Source organism: Capsicum annuum, chromosome 3, assembly GCF_002878395.1.
Source record: "Capsicum annuum cultivar UCD-10X-F1 chromosome 3, UCD10Xv1.1, whole genome shotgun sequence".
Lineage (NCBI taxonomy): Eukaryota > Viridiplantae > Streptophyta > Magnoliopsida > Solanales > Solanaceae > Capsicum > Capsicum annuum.
Window position 1 is genome coordinate 1,361,108 of NC_061113.1, and position 23,321 is coordinate 1,384,428.

At 36.7% G+C, this 23,321-nt stretch overlaps 1 pseudogene; it reads right to left on the reverse strand.

The window, feature by feature from the left end:
* Positions 1–4,209: 4,209 nt before the first annotated feature.
* On the reverse strand, positions 4,210–22,782 carry LOC124897307 (annotated as a pseudogene).
* Between the last annotated feature and the right edge of the window lie 539 nt (positions 22,783–23,321).

The following is a 23,321-nucleotide window of genomic DNA, read 5'->3' on the forward strand; positions in this document are numbered from 1 at the left end:
AGTTCAGAATCAAATGCTGATTTCCTTAAGTTGAGTTTATCTGATTATACTGATGTAGCAATAGAAGCAGATGCTTACACAGATCCTGATACTCCATCACATGAGCCACAAGAAGAAGGTACATCACCACATAATCCTGATGTTATCTAAGATGAAGACACTCACAACTTGTCTAGCATAGATGATTCATCCTCATCACCTGTAGAAGTTGCCCCAAGAAGATCATCTAGAGTCATCAGACAACCTACTTAGTTGTTGGATTATACATCACCAGGGAAAACAAGAGGAACCAGATATCCTATGGCAAGCTATCTATCTTATGATAATACTATTTCAAGATACCAAAGTTTTCTGTCCAGTATGTTAGCAGAAGTAGAACTACAGCCTTACAATGAAGCTAGCATAGATAAGAGGTGGATTAAAGCTATGAAACAAAAGGTTAAAGCTCTTGAAGATAATCACACTTGGGAGGTAGTTGATTTTTCTCTAAACAAGAATATAATTAGATCAAAATAGGTGTACAAGATCAAGTACAAAGACAATGGAGAAGTAGGGAGGTTTAAGGTCAGGTTGGTGGCCAAGGGTTATAGCCAACATGAGGGGCTAGACTGCCATGACACATTCTCACCTGTGGCAAAAATGGTCAGAGTAAGAAGTGTTATTGCTTTAGCTGTATCAAAAGGTTGGTGTATGTACCAGATGGATGTCTACAATGCCTTTCTACAAGGTGATTTAGATGAGGAGGTGTACATGGAAATGCCAGATGGTTTCAAGGAGGAAAGGCAACACAAAGTTTGCAGATTAATAAAGTCACTGTATGGACTTAAGCAAGTATCAAGGCAGTGGAATGTAAAGCTTACTTCAGCATTGCTTACCGTAGGATTCACCCAAAGCAGCTATGATTATTCACTCTTTACCTTAAAGATGTCAGAAGTTATGGTGGTAATTCTGGTCTATGTAGATGATCTTCTGATAATAGGTGACAATGCAAACATGATAAATGCAGCAAAATGTACTCTTCATCAGCAATTCAAACTTAAAGATCTAGGTGAGCTTAAGTACTTCTTAGGCATTGAAGTGTTGAGGTCTGCAAGTGGAGTAATATTGAACCAAAGAAAATATATATTGGAGCTTATATCTGGCACAGGGCTTATTGGTGCTAAGACAACTTTTACTCCATGAGAGACTAATATCAAGCTAACTTCTGTTGAAGTGGATGAAGCAACAGGTGATAAAGGAGATGTTGTTCTCAGGGATATAGCATCATATCAAAGACTTGTTGGAAAACTGATGTATGCAACAACAACAAGATCTAAAATCAGTTATACAGTACAGACACTGAGTAAGTTCATGCAACAACCAAAAAAATCACATTTGGAGGCTGCAAACAGGGTGATAAGATACCTAAAGGGAACTTTTGGACAAGGTATATGGCTCAAGGCACAACCTACTATAAAGTTAGTTTGTTGGTGTGACTCATATTGGGTTGCATGTCCAAATACTAGGAGGTCTGTCACAGGTTATGTGGTGCAGTTTGGTGGTTCATTGATATCCTAGAAGTCTAAAAAATAGAACACTATCTCCAGAAGCTCAGTTGAGGTAGAATATAGAAGCATGGCCTTCGCTTTGGCAGAAATAACATGGTTGGATGGACTGTTTGCAGAATTAGGGGTCCCTATCACTAAACCTATTGTCATCTTTAATGATAGCAAATCAGCTATTCAACTAGCTGCTAACCCCATATTTCATGAGAGGACCAAACATATTAAGGTGTACTATCACTTTATCAGAGATAAAATCAAAGAAGGGTTGGTTCAACCCATGTATGTGCAGACAAATCAACAGGTTGCAGACATCCTCACAAAGGGCTTGAGTCATGATCAGCACTCACATCTCCTAAGCAAACTTAGGGTGCTCAACATTTTTCACCCTGCAGCTTGAGGGGGTGTTGAAACTTATAAGATTAATATTCAGTATTCATAGTTAGTTAACACTGTTGCATTACTTTTGTTAGTTGAGTCTGTTGAGTCTGTTGAGTCTGTTGAGTCTGTTAAGTGTGTCAAGTTGGTTAGTGAGCTGGCTGATTAAGTTGTTAGGAGGTTGTTAGGAAGCTTCTAGATAATCACATATTAGTCATGTGAGTCTATAAATAGGTAGCATGAACTCACATTGTACATACTCTCAATATATACAAAAGTTTCTTCTTAGCTCAATTTCTCTCTTCTTCCCTTTTTCTCATCAAGCTCAGTAACTGCTACAATGGCAGTTGTGTGTGAGTGTGTGAGAGCTTGAGAGATATTTCAACAGAAAGAATATGGAGCATCAAGGCAAGATGCAAATGCCGAGGTTGAGAAGAACCTCACTAATGTATGGAAAGACATGAACACAGAATTTCTCCGTTCTACTCATGAAGTACCAATGTTTGTCCTCGAACTAGTCATAAATATTGCGCGCTTGGCATATATTTTCAAAGAAAATAATTTTGCAACTGTACAAAGCGAATTTAAAGACAAGAGTACCTTGTTGTTTGTTGAGCCTGTCGATATTTGAGGATGATCAAGTGTTTAATTTGGGACAAAATATAGTATATAGTTTGAGACTAAGTTACTCGGACTCTCTAAAAATGTTGCCGCACCCGTGTCGGATCCTGCAGAAATACACTATTTTTGGAGGATCCGACACGCACCCGTAGACATTTTTGAAGAGTCCGAGCAACTTAGGTTTGAGACATATATAGGAATAACATGTGTACTTCTAGTACTGAGTGAATCAATGATGATGAATGTTTTTGTTGATTTAGTGATGTTTGACAATAAATTGACTTCAGTTTGATTATGTAGGAAGATATCATTGCCTGTGTTTCACTTCTGTTAATTTGTTTCAATGTTTCCTACATATTACTTCATTCGTCTCAATATATGTAACAATTTTGATTTTGTGGAGTAGTTTAAGAATGCAGCCACTATTTGAGTTATTAGTTCCATACAAAGTGGAGCATAATGTTGAATTATGTGATCACATCATTTCAAAAAACTCACAGATACTAATTAACTCGTGGGCGATCAATCAAGATTCTCCTTTTTGAGAGGATCGTTTAGCGTTTAAGCCTAAGATTTTTTGGAATTCGGGTTTGTTGGGCTCCTGAATTCTTTCAACTGGAAGCTTAAAGGAGGCACTATGTGGTTAGGATTTTGTTTTAATTAATTAAATCTCAACTATAAATTTTAAACTACGATATATGTCACTATTTCAAGCAAGAACTTGGGGAAATGGAGACAAGTTGGATCTAGAAAAAGTATAATATTAGAGTTCTTGTGTTTTATGTAAGGGTTTTTTTAATTTAAATTTTACTTTCTTATGTCAATTTTCAACTGCATTTCAAACTATAACAATTAATAAGCGGTCCAAGATTTTTTATTTTTTTTTCAGTTTCCTATCCGGTGTCCGGTACCCGCATTGGAACCCCGACTAATCTGGATCGAGCGTTGTGGGGCCCATTAAGGTGGCAGCGCTCCCAACAGAGTTTTCTCCATCCAAGAATTGACTACTTCCCCTAATTATTGAGTTTAGGTAATCAAATTTGTTTGGTACATATTTCAAGTGGTAGAAAGATAGATAGTTCCTCTGTTTCAATTTGACACAAATTTTTTAAAATATAAAGAAGATTTTAGAAATCTTGTTATCTTAAACTAAATATGTGTAAAATGTATCAAATTATCTTTTAATTTTATGGTGTTAAACATGTCACATGGAAAATTAAAATTAAAGAGTTGTTAAAAAACAATAAAGATATTCTTTTAAAACAAGCTTAAAAGAGAAGAAAGACACAAATTCAAAGGGAAGGCCGGAGTAATTCATTTCTTGCTGAGAAATTTGATCATTGTTACATTAATGAAGAAACTACTACAATAATATTGCACACAATCTCCTCTTTTTATCATCACAATCTTCTTATTTTATCCTCCTGTGACTTAAACAAACTGACAAACATTTGATCATTGTTACATTAATGAAGAATACACTCGAATGGGAACTAGGAGGATCTTGTAAGTAAAGTGATACAACTTGGGCATGATCATAGAACTTACACACATTTGATGTTAACATTAAATTAATAGTAAAATTCAGATATATATATTTTGCATACACACACTTATTTAATCTCCAATTATTAAAGTCAAAACATTTTATTTAGCGTAAATGCTGAGTGTGAATAAGTATGTATTGACTTATCGAGCAACATTAAAGAGGAGATGGAATAGCCCGCAAAGGAAGAGCTTTGGCTAAGATGACTCCAAATTTCTCCTCCATGTCCATGTCTTTTGGCTCAATGCATGCTTCAAGTTTCCAATTGAATGAATTCAACATCGAGCCCAATATTATTGTCAATGCCAAAGGAAGTCCAGGGCATATTCTTCGGCCAGCACCAAATGGAATCAATTCAAAATCATTTCCTCGAACATCCAATTCTAAACTCTGGAATCTCTCAGGTTTAAACACCAAAGGGTCCTCCCAAAAATTAGAATCTTGACCAATCGCCCATGCATTGACTAGTACCATTGAACCCTTCGGAATGATATAATCACACAATTCAATATCCTGGTCAACTCTGCGCGGGACTAAGAATGGAGCTGGTGGGTGCATCCTTAATGTTTCTTTGACAATAAATTGCAAGTAAGGTAGTCGGGATACATCGACTTCTTCTATTGATTTTCCTTTTCCAACGACTTCTGCAATCTCAGCTTGGGCTTTCTTCAAAATGTATGGTTGTCTAAGTGTTTCTGCCATTGCCATTCTAATGTACTTATAGTTGTGTCAGTACCACCAATAAATAAGTCCTGAAACATTTTTTAATTTTCTCATATAATACTACATAAAGAACTTTAGACTAGCATGTCATGTTTTCTGAACCATGCTTCTAATATAACTAGCTGCCAGTACTAGAAGAAGTAATATGTGTTTGAGTATTGATTATTCAAATTTCAATATGTATGGTTTTCTGTTTATGCTCATGTGAGGGATGGAAAACTTGAGCAGAGAGAAAAATGTACATACTTCTGGAGCATGCATCTCGAATGAAAGATTATAGCGAAGTTGTGTGGAGCACATATCATAAGCTAAGGATAATTATCAGTATGGATAAATGTAACATGCAATGAATATTTCTGCTAGACAGTCGAAGGGAGAAGGCAATAACAGAAGCAGATCAGATGCTATTGACAAGATAGAGCTAGAAATTCACGAATCTACACTAGCTCAACCAAGTAGTTTAAAAGTAGAGGGAGCGGAGGAGGTACAAAATCTTGGTCAAGATGATAATGAAGATATATGCACAACAACAACGGCATAACTTCAATTATGCAACAGTCGCAGCGAGGAGAGTGATAAGTCGGTCATCAAGGTATGTTGTTAAGATTAGCGCCTCAAAAGCTATAGATTAGCTGTATCGGCTATTGTAATTCAAAATACAGCTTTAAAGTAGGATTTAAATTTATCAAATAAGGCTGCAATCTTGCAGAATCGGATTTATTACATTTGCTGATCTTTAGGCCATAATTGTTAGAGATAATGGTAGCTTATTTTACTCCTTTTATTGAGCTTTTTCAATTATGATCTTATGTATAAATGTGGCACTGATCAATGAAACTTTATCATGCTTTCTTCTCTTTCTTTTCTTTGTTAAAGATCTGTTTTTCTCTTCAACGGATTGGTATCAAGAGCATTGCCATCTTGAGGGACCTGTGAGAAGAGAGTGAATAAAAAAACCACAAGTTCTTTCTATATAACCATTCTTTAAACTATTATCTTAAATAGTTTATAGAAAATGAATTCTGAAACAAGCTTTCTAATTCCACTTGTCCTCAATGGTGAGAATTATCAAGCTTGGAAAATTAGAATGACGGTTCGTCTTAAAGCACTGGATCTCTGGGAAGCAGTAGAAGAGGACTATGAAGTAACTCCTCTTAGAGCTAATCCAATAGTGTATCAGATGAACCATCACATGGAGAGAAAGACAAAGAAATCCAAAGCCTAAGCATTCCTTTTCTCTGCGGTATCCCCTTCAATTCTTACCAAAATTATGAAAATGAAGTCCGCTGCAGAAATTTAGGAGTATCTCAAAACGGAATGTCAAGGAAATGAAAGAGTGCAGAATATATGCAAGTAATGAATTTGATTTGGGAATTTGAAATGAAGAGAATGAAAGAATCAGAAACTATAAAAGATTATGCAGATCAGCTACTTGACTTAGCCAACAAGGTAAGATTGTTTGGTAAGGATTTTACTGATGAAAGAATTGTTTAAAAAATTCTTGCCACACTTCCTGAGAAATATGAAGCTACAATTTCTTCTTTGGAGAATTCTAAGGATCTGTCAAGCATTACCTTGGCAAAACTTGTTAAAGCTTTGTAGGCATTGGAGCAAAGGAGAATAATGAGAAAAGAAGGTTCTGATAATAAGGAGATGTTCAAGGTCAAGATGAGAGGAAGGAGTTTTTTCTTGAATCTATTGGACGGGGAGCAAACAACAGTTGTCAGGTTGGAAAATGATTCTGAGTTATGGCACAAAAGACTCGGACATTATCATCATGACGCCATACAGTTCATGAAAGAAAATCACCTAATAGAAGGTCTCCCGAGCCTTAAAAAAATCTGCCTGCTTGTGAAGCTTGTCGGTATGGGAATCAAACAAGGCTTCCTTGTCAGAATTCATCATGGAGGCAAAGAATAAGCTGCAACATGTTCACATGGACGTAGGAGGACCTCAGAAAACATCATCTTTAAAGGGTAGTAAGTACTATATTGCCTTTATCGATAATTGTTCCAGATATTCTTGAATTTCTTTTTTGAATTTTAAATCTGAGGTCGCTGATGTATTCTGAAAATTTAAAGCTTTTGTGGAAAATCAGAGTGGTTATAGAATTCAGGTGATAAGAACAGATAATGAAACTGAGTATACTTTAGAAAAGTTCAATAACTTTTGTAATGAAGCAGGAATCGAGGAATCGAGCATCAGCTAACAGTATCCTATACTCCTCAACAAAATAGAGTAGTGGAAAGGAAAAATAGGACCCTAATAGAGATGACAGGGTGTTTGCTCCATGAGAAAGGACTGCCAAATAAATTTTGGGTTGAAGCTGCCAATACCGCAATATTTCTGCTAAACAGATTGCCAACTATGGCTCTGCAAAAGAATGTTGGGTTCGAAATCGAGAGGGCATCATGCGAAAGCTATTAGTTGCAAACTATGAGACAATAAATAAGATGACAACGAAAAATAATACTAAAAACGTAATTTTATTATATGATTTGGCCAATTGGCCTACATATAAAACCTAATATTAAAAATAATATTAAAAAGCATAAAACTAATGAGAGAGAAAATCTCTCCCTAAACGAATCTCTTAAAAGACTATATTGTGGATGCTATTGTGTTTAGGTATGAGAAGGGGGTCTTCAATTTATAGATGTTCAAAAACTTTCCTCCAACAAAGAGGTTAGCCAAATATGGAAAAGAATTATATTTTTCTTTCAGGAAAAGTAAAAGTAATTATGGTAACTTTTATTTTCCTTCTAAGAAAAAATAAAACAGTAAGACAATCAGGCAAAAACCCTAACAAAGAAGACACTGTTTAAGGCTTGGTTTGGTTACAAATCTTTCCTAACTAATTTGAAAATATTTGGTTGTCTTTGTTTTTCTTATGCACCTTGGGTTACTGTTTTAGTTTTTGTATATTCTCTTGGTGTACAAAAAAAGCACTATGATGTGGCTCAATCTACCGCTAAAGTAGAATACATTGCGGCTACTTTAGCTTTGAATCAAGCCCTTTGGATTCGAAAGTTGCTGGCAGATTTGTGCATGGAACAAAAGAAAAGTAAGCTGCAATTTCAATTGCAAATAATCTTGTTTCTCATGGGAAGAAAAAACATTTCAAGATCAAGCTTTATTTCTTGAGAGAGGTGCAAAAGAATGGAGACATAAACATGGTGCACTGTACAACTGATTTTCAGAATGCTGACATTTTAACTAAGTCTCCAGTTACTGCTCTTGAGTCAAGGAGGAGTGTTAAAATTAGTGCCTCAAAAGCTGTAGATTAGCTGTACCAGCTGTTGTAATTCAAAATACAGCTTTAAAGTAGGATTTAAATTCATCAAATAAGGCTGTTGCTGATCTTTAGACCATAATTGTTAGAGATGATGGAAACTTATTTTACTCCTTTTATTGAGCCCTTTCAGTTACGATCTTAAGTATAAATGTGGCAGTGATATCATGCTTTCTGCTCTTTCTTTTCTTTGTTAAAGATGTGTTTTTCCCTCCAACATATGCAAATAATGTAGTTGAAGGGAATATCCTGGCATATGAGAATAATGTAGGTATAGAATTTAAAGGATAAAAAGAAGAGCGCGAACCAAGAACATGGATTTTATGTAATTCTGATCGATCTCTTCAGGATTTTCTGCATTGTGATTGAGAAACACTTCCAAAATGTCATTCTTATTACTGTGGATGTTCCTTTTCTTTTCTTCCAACCACTCATTGTTCAAATCACCAAAGAGTTCAAACAATTTAGCAAGATGGATGTTTGCACGATACCTTAATCCTTGAGGATCAATCTTGTCAAGTAATGGGGAAAAAATCTGCTAGGTTGATCTTCCCAGCAACATCAACGATGATCCGGATCATGTCCTTCAACTCAACCTTTTAAATTTTAAAAAGATCAAATTCTCAAATGGTCACTCAACTAATAAGTTATTAAACAATATATGGTATCACCAATCATGTCATTCAATCTAATCTACCTTTGAATCCGAAAAGAGGTCAGCCAAGTCCTTGGAGAAAAGGGTGTTGGACAATATATTGAGATTAGTCTTGAAAGCAATTTGACCTACATCCACAGCTTCACCTTCTCGGCTACATTCACAATAAGTAATCAATTCTTTCACCTTTAGAGACCTTAGATGTTGATTTGCATCAAGCCTCTATTTGAAGAGAGGAGGTTGGTGATCAAGATTCTCCGAAGCATTCGCCATTGAGGACAAACAGGAAGCCATACCACAGAAAATTTGCAATATTTGTGTCCTTGAAGGGCATCAGGGATAAATCTAGTGGAAAAGGCTGAGTCTTGTTTCTGGAGGACTTGTTTTGCCATGACTGATGATGAAATGACCACAGTATTTAATTGAAATGACCACAGTATTTAATTGTCCTAGTTATGAACTCATAATTGGACCATATATTTTTGCAAGATTGGCTAGTGATCTATGAGGCTTTGCACCTAACAAGTGAAGGTTTCCAATAATTGGCCATGCTGTTGGCCCTGGTGGATGTTTTTTGGTGCCTCTGCTGGATATTTTTGATATAATATAGAGAAAAATCAAGGCAAAAACTGATCCCATCACAAGTGTATAATAATCCGTGATGCCTTGAACTTTGATATATACTATTCACAAAGTTGATGTGTAAGGAAGTTGTGGAATGCATATATATTTATATAAGAAACCACGTAAAATGCCCTTAAATGACATTAATTAAAAGCTTAGGTTAAACAGTGTAGAAAGTGACATGCTCATATAGCTCATTAAGGATCTCGTCATGTTAACCACTAGAGTTGGCATGGTGATTCAGCGCCATGTCCCTTAAGTAAGAGGTCAGGGGTTCGATCCCCGCCGCTGGCGAATGGAGCAAACTTTGTGGCCAGTTCCCTACCGCTTAGTGCGCTAACAGAGGAACGGAGGATTAGTCCACGGTTGCCGACTGTGGGGATACCTTGGGAAACCAAAAAAAAAAAGGATCTCGTCATGTTGGTAGTTTCTTATGCTAATTGGAATTAAGATGACAAAAGTATTTATCTTCGATATATAACATTATATTATCTCACATTAGTGAAGTTGATACAAGATGTTTGTTATCTTTTTTTTTGGCAATGAAATTATCATTTTATTACCAAAAGAGTTTACATTCAGTACAATCAAACTGCATTGGCATAACAACCAATCAGTTAGCCATTCTATCAACCATTACATCTAAGCAAAACTGGAAAAACCAGAAAATTAAGGATAGTAATTGAGATCTCCTGCACTATTCTTCTCGTTATCATGTGTGGCTCGGTGGATTTGGCTTGGAAAATTCTGTGGTTCCTTTCTATCCAGATGTGATAAACTATGGGTGCGAAGCTCATTCTATATATAGTGGCTGCCAATCCCTTCCCTCGGGCATTTCTATTGGCCCAGTCCAGCTCCTCTTTCCATGTTTTTGCAGGTCTAGTGATACCCTGCCAACATAAGAGTTTTGTCCATATGAGTCTTGAATAATCACATGTAAAGAAGAGATGTTCACTAGATTCATTGCCTTCCCTACATAGAACACAATCTTGGTCGTCTGTGATTCCCCACTTCATTAACCTATCCTTAGTGTGCAATCTATTTAAGATAGCTAATCTTGTGATGAAGATCCATTTAGCTACACCCGGATTATTACAAACGATCTTGCTCCAAGGAACTTTCTGGAAATCACCCCTCATTGCATTGTACTGTTTCTTGATGGAGTATTGAGGCATATTTGTTAATTCAGCTTCTTGAATTCCTAGAGCTTGTAAGTGCTTCTTTGTCTTCAAAATCTTCTTTACCACCCATGAGGCCTGAGAAGGTGCACAGTCCCAAATCAATATATTTTTTATATAGTAACAGTGAACCCACTTCACCCATAGATTATCATTTTTGCAGCATAGATTCCATAACAACTTAATAATTGCTGCCCTGTTCCAAACAGTGATATCTAGTATGTTCAGTCCTCCTGCAGTTCTAGGCATGCAGACCTTGTCCCATGCTAGAAGTGCCTTCTTGGTTAGCTCAACACCTCCTGTCCACAGAAATCTTTTGCATATTTGCTCAATTAATTCAATCACCTTTTTTGGAAGAACAAAGATTTGGGACCAATATACTTGAATGGAGAAGAGTACAGACTTAATCAATAGCTCGCTTCCTGCATAAGATAGAAATTTAGTGGTCCAACAAGTTATCCGCCCTAACATTTTGTCAAGTAATGGTTGACACTACATGATCGACAACCTTTTAGTACTTAGTGGCACACCTAAGTATTTAAAAGGTAGTTCCCCTTTTGTGAACCCCAAAACATCCAGAATAGCATCTTGTATTGTGTCCTGTACTCCTCCAAAATACACCGAGCTTTTATCTTTATTAGCTATCAGTCCCGAGGCCCCTAAAAGCTAAACAGAAGCTGTACGGACCGAATATCCCCTTTACAAAAAAGAAGCATATCGTCAGCAACACTTAGTTGGACTAACTTAACTTTTGAGCACCTGGGATGGAATTTGAACTCTGAATGGGCCATTAATTCCTTCAAAAGTCTAGAGAAATACTCCATTGCTATTACGAAAAGGAAAGGGGACAAAGGAGCTCCTTGCCTCAAGCCTCTTTTTGCTTCAAATGGTTCAGTGGGCAAACCATTTATGCAAATCGAATAAGAAACTGATTGGATGCATTGCATCACCCATCCAATGAATTGAGGGGGGAAGTTCAAGTGGTTAAGCATTTGCTGGACAAAGATCCACTCTACTGTATCATATGCCTTTTGCATATCTATTTAAAGCATGCATCTACCCGAAATACCTTTCCTCCTATATCCCTTAACCAACTCATGACTCAAAATTATGTTATCACTTATCAATCTACCGGGGACAAAAGCCGATTGACTCTTATCAACCAACGAGTCTATTACATTATGCAGCCTATTTGTGATGATTTTAGAGATGATTTTGTATACCCACAGAGCAACAAGTGATTGGTCTAAATTCCTTCACTGTTGAGGGGTTCTTTACCTTAGGAATAAGAGTTACAACTGTACAGTTAATGGGCCTATAAAGTATACCTGTCTCAAAAAATTGCACCAACTATAGGCCAAGCTTTTTTGTAAAAATAGGCATTAAAGCCATCAATACCTGGCGCCTTCACTTCTTCAATACCCCTCAGAGCCTGCCAGACATCTTCTGGTGTCACTGGTTCTATGAGTTGTAACTGTTGATTCCTTGTCAATACGTTTGTTATCTTTGAAAAACTAAATTATATCATTATCAAAAACTAAAAAAATCACTAACTTCACCAAATATTTTCCTAGAAAAATGACTTAATCCGTTCAAATTGATTCCCTCTTTTTTCAATAATAATAATGGCTAGATAGCTAAAAATATCATCTTAAATTTGTCAAGAGTTATTAGTTGTACCTATAAATTATTCATAGTCTTAGTTATCATTCTTAATTTGGCTACTTGATAGCTGTTAATTTGGCTATTTTTCCAAGTAGTGGTTTTACTTTCACCCAAAGTATAGCCCCTATTTAAATATACTCTTAATGTACTTCAGATAGCAATCTAATGAGTTTCATCCTACAAAATACTCCCTCCCTCTCAAATTACCCATCCCAAATTTCCTAATTTTATTTCTCATTTTGCTTGTCTTTTTTCATTAATCAAGAAGAGACAAATTACTTTTCATGTTTTACCCTTTGCATTAATTATTTTTTCTTCAAATTAAAATGTAAACATCATTTAATAGGGATACTATGGTAAACTAACCATGTGACGGATAATTTGGGAATATAGTCTAGTCTAGTCAGTTGCGGAGGCAAGATTTTCATTAAAAAGGTTCAAAAGTAAACATGCAAACTAATCGAAAGAAATTCAACATCTACGATATATATGTACAAAATAATTTTAACTATATATATAAATATAATTCTCCGTCAAAGAGGGATCGAATGAACCCCTAGCCTAAGAATAGCTCCGCTCCCGAGTCTAGTTGCTCTAACAAATTAACACGTGCATTTGTATAGGTTGTCCTTCGTGAGTAAAGAACAATCACTACTCCCATAATTAGTTAATCGCAATAGCATAATTGTCGTTAATTTATTTTTTTTGGGGGGCAATTATTAATGACCTACATTTTAGCACTCTTTGTAAATGCCCCTAGAGTTATAGCGATATTAAATTCAATGACAATTAATTAATATCTAGGAAAAATGACCTTCTGGACCCCTGTACTATGTCGGTTTTGTAAGTTGGACACTTTTACTTACATGTTTGTCATCTGAACCCTTAAACCCATCAAAAAATAACATTTTGCACCCTTTGACCATTGACCTTACCTATGTGGCAAGGTCATGGTGACTACGACAAAGAGAGTGTAGCCACTCGCTTGGGGTGTGACTGGGGGTCAATTTTTGGTCAATTTTACGTTAAAATAATTAAAAAAATAAAAAATATTAAAATTTAAAAAAAATAAAAAAGGTCCTTTTCTTCCTTCATTTTTTTAAATTTTAAAATATTTTTAAATTTTTTTTTAAAAAAAGGGTCCTTTTTTTTCTCCATCTTTTTTAATTTAAAAATATTTTTAAAATATTTTTCCCTCCCCACCCACCCCAGCCAATCCCCACCGCCACCCCCTACCCATCCCACCCCACCCCCAGCCCCCACCCCCACCCCCACCCCAACACCCGTCCAGCCCTTCCCCACTCCCACCCCAGCCCATCGCCACCCCCACACCCTCCCCAGCCCCCCCCCCCCCCCCCCCAACCCCTCCACCCTACCCCATCCCCATCCCCCCCACACCTCACCAGCCCCGTTCAACCCCTCCCCACCCCACCCCTAGCCCCCACACCACTCCCAGCCCCTTTCAGCCCCCACCCCCACCCCAATACTCTTCCAGCCTTCCTCCCCCCACACACGTTCACTTTTTATTTTTTATTTTAATTTTTCCTCTCAATTCAATTCTTTTCATTTTTTAATTAAAATTTAAATTTGAAATCTTTTTATTTTTTTTGGGATTAAAATTTAAATTTAAATTGAAAGTGAGTGATAGTGAATATTGAAAAAAATGAGTGAATTTCGCTTGAAAAATATTAAACTTTTTGTGAATTTGTTAAAAATATTCAAATTTAAAAATAAAAAATTTATTATGTTTGTATATATGAATTTATAGTTAAAAATTTAAATTAGTTGGAGAAAATTTTTAGTTATTTGGAATGGATTTGATGTTTAATTTGTGAGCAAAAATAAAAACATGATTATTCAAATTTTTCTACAATTTATAAATTTTTCTTATTTAATTAAATTAATTTTAATATTTAATTTGTTATGTAGCATTTTAAAAATGACTTGAAATTTAATGTAATATTTTTTTTTATTTTTTAATTTTTAAAATGATGTGGCAGATGACGTGGTAGGCGTGGCAGCTGACGTGGGGGAGAGTGTGCCACACTCACCAAAAAAGGGTCTAAAATATTTTTTAGTGGGTTCAGGGGTCCAGATGACAAACATGTAAGTAGAAGTGTCCAACTTACCGACATAGTACAGAGGTCCAGAAGGTCATTTTGTCTAATATCTATAAAAAATTTAGCATTCTTTATGAAATTGCATATTTACTGATGCTGAAGGCTTTATTGTTGTAGTGTATAATATTGAAAAAAAAAATTGGGTAATCTGTTATAACAAATCAAATTTATCTAATAGTGTAGAATATATTTTCTACACTAACAGTGTTCAAAAATTAAATTCTTTCAGTACGTATAGACTGTCCTGCTTTTGCCTCTAGAACGTTGGTATGGCTAAATTTTTGTGTTTGTGTGTGTGATAATGGGCTAGCTAAATTATGATATCCAATGACGTTATTAGCAAATCAAGCAACACAAATCCATGTGTATTCTCAATCAGATGGTTTGACTCTGGGCATGAAGAAAACTCTGTTGGGAGCGCTACCTCCAAATGGGGTCCTATCCGGCGCGAATCCGGATTAATCGGACTCCAATGCGTGTACCGGACACCGGATGGGAAACCAAAAAAAAAATAGATATTTGGGATCCGTTTGAACATGCTATATGAAATCATGATTTAAAATCAAATTAATTTTGTCACAACCCTTTTCCGTACTCCAAAAGAAAGAATTCGTTTTAAGTTTCGAAAGGGTTTTATTATTAAAGTGACAAAAGAAGATTTGTTTCGAAAAGGACTTTTTATATTCAAAACTCAAAGTCGCCACTTAGCACAAATCGGGTGTGCCAAGTCACCCTTGAATATCCTTTTTCAAAACAGATTTGACTCTTTAAAACTGATCCGCGAACAAAGATTCCGACTAAGGAATTCTGTTGACCGAGGGGAAGATGTTAGGCACCCCTCGATCCCGTGGTTTGACTACGATCGCTTGGTAGACCGTATCGGCTAACTTTGACACCACGAGGGTATAAACCACACAAAACATGCAAAACAATCAATCAAGCAAACAAGATAACACAATCCAAAATTTAGTGTCCAGTCCAATTATACAGTCCAAAAATAAAAAATGTGTAAAAATAAATCCTACTCTAAATTAATTCTAGACTAATGCTCTACCCGACGCCTCGGGCCTTCATCACGAACGTCCTCTGGGTACATGATACCTCGGGGCATTCCCCGGTGAATAAATATATACAGATACTTCGAGGCATTCCCCGGCCAAATTATACAATTGATTCAAAAGTGATAAAACAAAACAATTCCAACACATATTTCAAACATTCCAACAATCCACCAATTCTAAATTTTGCTTACCCGAGGCTAGTGCTTGCCTACCCGCTCAATGACATATCACGTTCAACATCAACAATGAATCAAAATACTATAATATTCACTTTTATCAATTTTCGATTCCCATTCCCCAAATAATCAATTTTAATCCTTCATGAGATATTATTTCATCACACACCTTATAATTAATCCATAATCAAGGAAATCAAACACCAAATCAAAACAAACAATAAATCACATCACCGCGGATCAACCAACACATCGGATTCAATTCAAAGCATAGAACACGACAAATAACGAAATAAAGAAGAAAAGAAAGAGAATTACACCTAGATTCGAAGGTTTTGAAATTCAATAATGCTTCAACGAAAGGACAGAAACCATGCCGAAGAACCTCGAATCGAACCTCAACAAAGGACTCACCAACTCCGTACTAAATCAACCGCAAGAATCCTAAAATTTGATCCAAACACGAATTCACGAAAGCAAACCCGCAACCCAAAGCAAAGATCATAAAGCCCTACCAATCGTACCTAATTAGCGCACTCCGTTACTGTTGTTGGTCGCTTTCCGGTGGATGGTCACCGGAATCGACACTGGAGGTCGGATTCAGTGGTTTCCCAGCATTCTCCGGTCACTGTTGTAGTGTCGCCGGAGCTCCGGTAAGCTTAACAGTGGAAGCGCTGCTCTCCTCCGCCCTGAATCGTCTCTCGTTCGATCTCTATCCCTCTCTCGCGATCTCTTTCAAGCCTCTCTTGTTCTCTATTGTGAGTGAATGTGCATCATTGGAAAAGAAAAAAAAATAAAGTTGTGGGTGCCGTGTGTTTTTTTTTAACCAGAAGAAGAAAAATCCCTCCTATCCGTACATGGAATTGGATGTTGTTGTATATGGGATGTGATTTAGTGAAAAACCAAAATGGAGGAAGAAGCCCTTTTTTGTATCCTCCTCCAAAAAAATGCCGAAGAAAGGTGAATAGTCCCCCTCTTTATGAATGTTACTGTGCGTATATATAGTGTGTAAATGAATGAAAGTTGTTGGGAAATTTCTTGGAAAGTTCTCTCATGGGCCTACTATGTTTGTTGGTTATGGATGAGTGATGGTCTATTGTTACCATGTGGTTCCTCTTCCTTTTATTATATTCCCTTTTTGTTGAAATGAAACATGGGGTAGGGGTATGGTAAGTAGGTAGAGGGTGGGGTGGTGAGGGCAGGGGTAGGGGTGAGGTGTTATTTTTTAATTGGAGGGGTTGTTAGAATAAGATAAAATTAGTAAGAAATTGTTATTTTTCATCTTTTTGTGAAGGAGTTATCACACAGGTGAGGGCACACACTAAGACGAGGGTAAAATGGTAAGAATGCTTTCGGGGAGGGACAAAATTATGTGTCTACATCATGCCCCTCTTTACAGGTAAACACAAAGTGTTTTCATACAAAGAAGTAGACAACGAGACAGAATTTTGACCCGACCATTATTCACAGGGAAGAAACAAAAGAAAGAAGGAAGACTGAGTTGGAGAGTCGAGTGAGGTCCAGTCGAGGCTCCGGTCCACGTCTCTGTCATTACATCAAAAATGAAAATTACAAGTTAAAACATAAATGAAATTACAAAAATCCTATCTATACAACTTCTGTTGGACTCCTGACTTAAGTTTCATCACCCTATTCTTCAGGCGAGCTCCTGACTTGTTATTTCTTTAACTTGTTGCTTGCCTTTCCATTTATTCACCCTGTTCTTCAGGCGGGTTCCTGACTTGCTATTTCATCAACTTGTTGCCATGCTTTCAACTTCTTGACCCTGTTCTACAGGCGGGCTCCTGACTTGCTATTTTTCAATCTGTTTAACTTTCAATTTCTTCACCTTGTTGCTTGATTTTTCATTTATTCGCCCTGTGCTTCGGGCAGGCTCCTGAAATCACATCAAAACTAAAAATAAAATTATCCCAAACAAATATTATTATAAAGAAGTTCTATTTGCCAGAAAAGTAAAGTTTCAAAAACAAAAATTGAATTTTTGCCCCAGTTTATCATCAGAAGACTTTTGGAAAAGTCACATCATACCTACTTGCATGTTGCAGTGATGAATCAAGACTCTGACTAAGAAATGTATCTCTTAAGAGTAAAATTAAATAACCAAGACTAGGAAGTGCATCTCCTAAGAATTAAAGTGAGGGATTCTAACTAGAAAGTGCGTCTTCTAGAGATACAAGTTTAAGGTAAAAAGTGTGCCACCTGACAAATGAAAACTAGCAAGGAAGTGTGTCTCCTTAGGGTTAAGTGCGATAACTCGACTAGAAAGTGTATCTTCTAGGAATCAAGACTTAAGTTAGAAAGTGCATCACCTAAAAAGCAAAATTCGAATTACCCAATCAAGGAAGTATATCTCTTTACCAATGTTGCTTGAATTATCAAAACAAGGAAGTGCATTTCCTTACCAATGCCGCTTGAATTACCAAAATAAGGAAGTGCGTCTCCTTACCAATGCCGCTTGAATTACTCTAATAAGGAAGTGCATCTCCTCACAAATGTCTCTTGAATTACTCAAACAAGGAAGTGCGTCTCCTTACAAATATTTCTTGAATTACCCAAACTAGGAAGTGCGTCTCCTTACAAATATTGCTTGAATTACCCCAAATAAGGAAGTGCATCTCCTTATCAAATGTCGCTAGAATTACCCAAACAAAGAAGTACGTCTCCTTACCAATACCGCCTGAATTACCAAACAAGGAAGTGCGTCTCCTTACCAATGCCGCTTGAATTATCAAAACAAGAAAGTGCATTTCCTTTGGAAGTGCGTCTCCTCATGATAGCGTTTGAATTACCAAAATAAGAAAGCGTGTCTTCTTACAAATGTTTCTCGAATTGCCCAAACCAGGAAGTGCGTCTCCTCACAAATATTGCTCAAATTACCCCAAGCAAGGAAGTGCGTCTCCTTACAAATGTTTCTTGAATTAACTAAACAAGGAAGTGCGTCTCCTTACAAATGCCACTTGAATTACCCAAACAAGGAAGTGCATCTCCTTACAAATGTCACTTGAATTACCTAACAAAGAAGTGCGTCTCTTTACAAATGTTGCTTGAATTACCAAACAAGGAAGTGCTTGTCCTTACAAATGTTGCTTGAATTAATCAACAAAGAAGTGCATCTCCTTACAAATGTTGCTTGAACTACCCAAACAAGGAAGTATGTCTCCTTACAAATGTTGCTGGAATTACCCGAACAAGGAAGTGCGTCTCCTTACAAATGTCGATCGAATTACCAACCAAGGAAGTGTGTCTCCTTTGGAAGTGCGTCTCCTTATGATAGCGCTTGAATTACCAAAATAAGAAAGTGTGTCTCCTTACAAATGTTGCTTGAATTGTCAAAACAAGGAAGTGTGTTCCTTTATAAATGTTGTTGGAATTAGTCAAACAAGGAAGTGCGTCTCCTTACAAATGTTGTTGGAATTACCCGAACAAGGAAGTGCGTCTCCTTACAAGTGCCAATCGAATTACCAAACAAGGAAGTGCATCTCCTTACAAATGTTGCTTGAATTATCAAACAAGGAAGTGCATCTCCTTACAAATGTTGCTTGAATTTTTCACACAAGGAAGTGCATCTCCTTACAAATACCGCTTGAATTACCAAACAAGAAAGTGTGTTTCCTCACAAATGTTGCTGGATTTACCAAATAAGGAAGTGCATTTCCTTACAAATATTGCTGGAATTACCCAAACAAGGAAGTGCGTCTCTTTACAAATATTGCTAGAATTACCAAAACAAGGAAGTGCATCTCCTTACAAATACCGCTTGAATTACCATGGGTTTGAATACCAAATATGTGCAGCAACATTGCCTCTTGCATTTGTAGAAGTGAGAATATTATGGCCCTTGATGTTTAGGCTTTGAAATCCTTGATTCGAAGGTAACATGTGTTCCTATTTAATACAAAGAAAACTTGTTAGTTTAAAAACATGGTGGTTGGTTTGTGGCTTTGGCTTTTGTGGAAATCGCTCTTGCCCCTGTCACATTAATCTTGATTTCGACCATTAGCATATGCCATTGACTTGCTACATCATTGATCCGAACTCAGATTATTAAGAGTTCTTCTAAAACAAATGCAGTATCTTTGCTTTGCCATGCTTCTCAGATAAACGCTTTGACCCTTGGTATTTTCATGAATTCCCAAAATTTTCTGTTGACACAACTTTCTGCATGCCTTATTTCGGCTCACAATTATGTCTCTTTCATGTGCTGGCCTTTTGTCTTGCTTTCTGCAATTGAAGAAGCTGGTAGCTAGTTTTGAAATTTTTTCTCACTTGTTTCTACATAGACTTGACTCAAAGACAAGAAAAAAAATGACAATGATTTTTATTTGGACAACTGACCTAAGAAAAATAAAAATAAAAATATAAAGAAGAAAGAAAAGACAATGAATGTCCCCATTTGAAACAAAGAAACGAAAAATTTATCTAAAAATGACTGTCAACTCTAATATTATGCCATGCATTTTGGATTAATCTGTCTGATCTTTCCATCCACACCTTCCACCAGTTGTTGTTGGGTTAATGGCCTTGAAACTGAGTTGCTTCCTTAGGCCAATTACATTTGGAGACCTCATTCGGCTAGTGGAAACCTCTCTTATTTTTCTCTCAGCTCACCATCGTTTTATGGTGCCCGTAAGGGTGTTCACCGAGAAGACTCTATCATTTTTATTTCTCTCAACTTACCATCGCCTTACGGTGACCGTGAGAGTTTTCACTAATAAGACTCTCTCATTTTTATTTCTCTCTTGATTCCTTGTGCTGAGGAAGACGGTAGTTCCCAAATACATCATCATATCCCTTGCATGCTTTGCATTAATATCCCCAAAAATTGATCTGAAGGTCTTTTTTTGGTTGTAACTTGGCTATTGCATAGGGTTAGAAAGAAAGGATGGCATGAGGCCCAAACGACACTTGAAGTGGGTTAGGACTTACAACTTTTGGAATCGACTCAAACAATGAGAATTAACTGGGTGATTCTAAATTATTTATTTGGTTGGACCGAGCCCTTAGTAGGGCAGCCTACATATCTCACCCCCGAGAGAGGAGAATCAGGTCACGCATAGTTCTGGCAGCTTGTTCCGTTGCTTGATTCTGATTTCTTTGTTTTTCTCTTTTATTGACTCTTTTTCTCTTTTTTTCTGACTCTATTTTTCTTGACATTCTTCCCTTTTCTTTCTTTTTGGATACTTTTTTTTCTTTTTCTTCTCTTTTTTTTTTGAACTTTTTTTGACTCTATTGTTTTGCTCGACACTTTTCTTTTGAGCTTTGCTGACTATATTGATTCCAAAAGAGGGGTATGAAATAATATAAGACTGAATCTCAAATGGGGCAAACAAAGGATGACACGATGTTTGAATAGCAGAATGAAATGCCTTCGTCGTATCAATCCTTGAAAACGCAAGTACATATTATGTAATATGAAAGTGGGAGATAAAGATCATGTGTGATACTTTAACAATACTAACTTAAACTGAATGTGTGTCACTTCTTCTTCTATACTTGTTCGGCATACAAATTTACCTTTGTTATGCATCCCTCAATCGAGTGATTCATACTTTTGTGGAGATGATTATCTTCTTGTTTCTCTTGATATAGGGATCACACGTCCACTATTTAACCTAATTGGGACCTGTCTTTCGATCGATGACCAAGTTGTTCTTGTGATTCTCAAAACAATTGTCTTAACTTGTCACCAAATGTCTCAGCACTCTATCTATTTCTCATATGCTCTCTTTTTCTAACTTTAACCTTCTGATTCAATGTTCATGCTTAAACTGGATTTTAAGATTTGGCTGAAAATTTCACTAGCATGTCATATCACTAGAGTCAACATAAAATGTACTATGTAAAGAAAACAAACAAACAACACATATTTAAAACACAAAGAAAAATGGGACACTTGATTTAGTTGAAACAAAAAATAGAAGAGTTTGAACATAAACAACAAAAGGACAAAACAAAATAGATCCCGAACTACAACCCTGAAATAATTTGGACAACAGAAAAATAAAACAAAACAAGATACCAGACCCTTTCCTGGTAAGGAGAGGGGTGATTTCTCAATTGCCCACCCTGACAAATTAGCCACTAATTTGCATATCAGAGTGACTAGAGCTTCCCTCACTGTTTATGTTCTGCACCATAATTGATCCATCTTGAATCATCTTTTCAATTTCTCTTTTCAAATCTAAACAATCTTCAACATTATGACCCTGAGCATCAGAATGATACGCACAGTGTGCATTAGGATCAAAATTTCTTGAACGCCGATTAAGAGTGTGCCCAAGGAGAGAAGTAATCATGCCCCTATGTCTCAATCTCTGGAACAAACACGCATAAGATTCCCCAATAGGAGTAAAATTATCCTTTTTCTTCCTCATCATTGCGAACTCTGGTCTTGGATAAAACATGAATTTAGAGGTTCCTTGGTAAATTTCTGGGGGTTAAGGATGATGTTGAGGGACAGGTGCATACCATTATGGATAAGAAGACGGATGGCTAAACAATTGTGCATTATTCAAAGGACATTGAGGGAGTGGAGTGAAACTCCTTGGATTTTAAAAAGAGGCACCTTGTTACAGATGAGTAAGTGGATTTGATATGTAAGCTCGGGATTGAGGTTGACAGTATTGGTGAGTTGGACCTCTCAAACTCTGTTTTGGCCCAGGCATGACAATAGGTGTGTTTTCCTTCTTCTTTCCTTCAGTTTCCCTAGATTAATTACAATATCGTCCCAAATATTTAACAGAATCCTTCTGCCTATTATGTTCATCAAATTTCGATATCTCAAAGCTTTGAAGAAGGTTGATACTTGAAGACATACCCCAGTCTTTATATGAAACATCTTCTTTACCCACAAGTCCCAAGAAACTTTCCATATCATTTTCTACACTCTTCACTTTCCCCACCATTTTCTCTGATTTTTCTGGTATGCTAGGCTTCTTGGTAAGAAATTTTGGCATTCCTCTTAACCTAATTGTAGGCTCAAGAGTATAGCAATGATCATCAAGAGCCTTGAACATGGGTCCACTAGTAGATTGGGGCAGCACAACTGTTGGATTGATAGGCAATGTGGAAGCCTCAGTAGATGGTTGAGCAATAAAAACACAGAAGGTATGTGGTGCTATGAATGTGGTAGGCTTATACTGAGGAGCTAAAGATTGAGAGACGAAAGCATTGGGGTGCATTTGACATGAAATGGATTCTACGGCATGCTGTGATGTATCAACAACAGTAAGAAACTGACTTTGCGATTTTGGTGGAAGACTTAAGGATTTGCAGGGACAAAAGTGGGGAACGGAGGTGGAGCCAGCCTACTGGCCCAAGCTTGGTACATTTCCATCATTTTTTGTCTCAGTCTCAAATTCTCTTCCTTTAAACTCTCAATTTTCTGACTCTTTGTTTCATCCATGATGTCACTCTCTATATCCTTGTTGGACACAACTAACCCTTCCTTGAATTTGGTGTGATGTGGAGGACCAGCCAGAAAGCCACAAACCAACCACCTTAAACTAACTCGACAAGAGGTAACAAATATGTTAGAGTTCAATATTTTTTCTTCAAAATCCTTTTTTTTTAGAAAAAATCACCGAACCCAAGAAGGGCACCTACGTATCTCACCCCCGAAAAAGAAGAATCAGGTGTGCGTAGTTCGTGAAGTTTTGCCAAAATGGCCAATTAAAATTGTTCCTTTCTTTTTTCTTTTCATGAAACTTTAAAAAGAGAA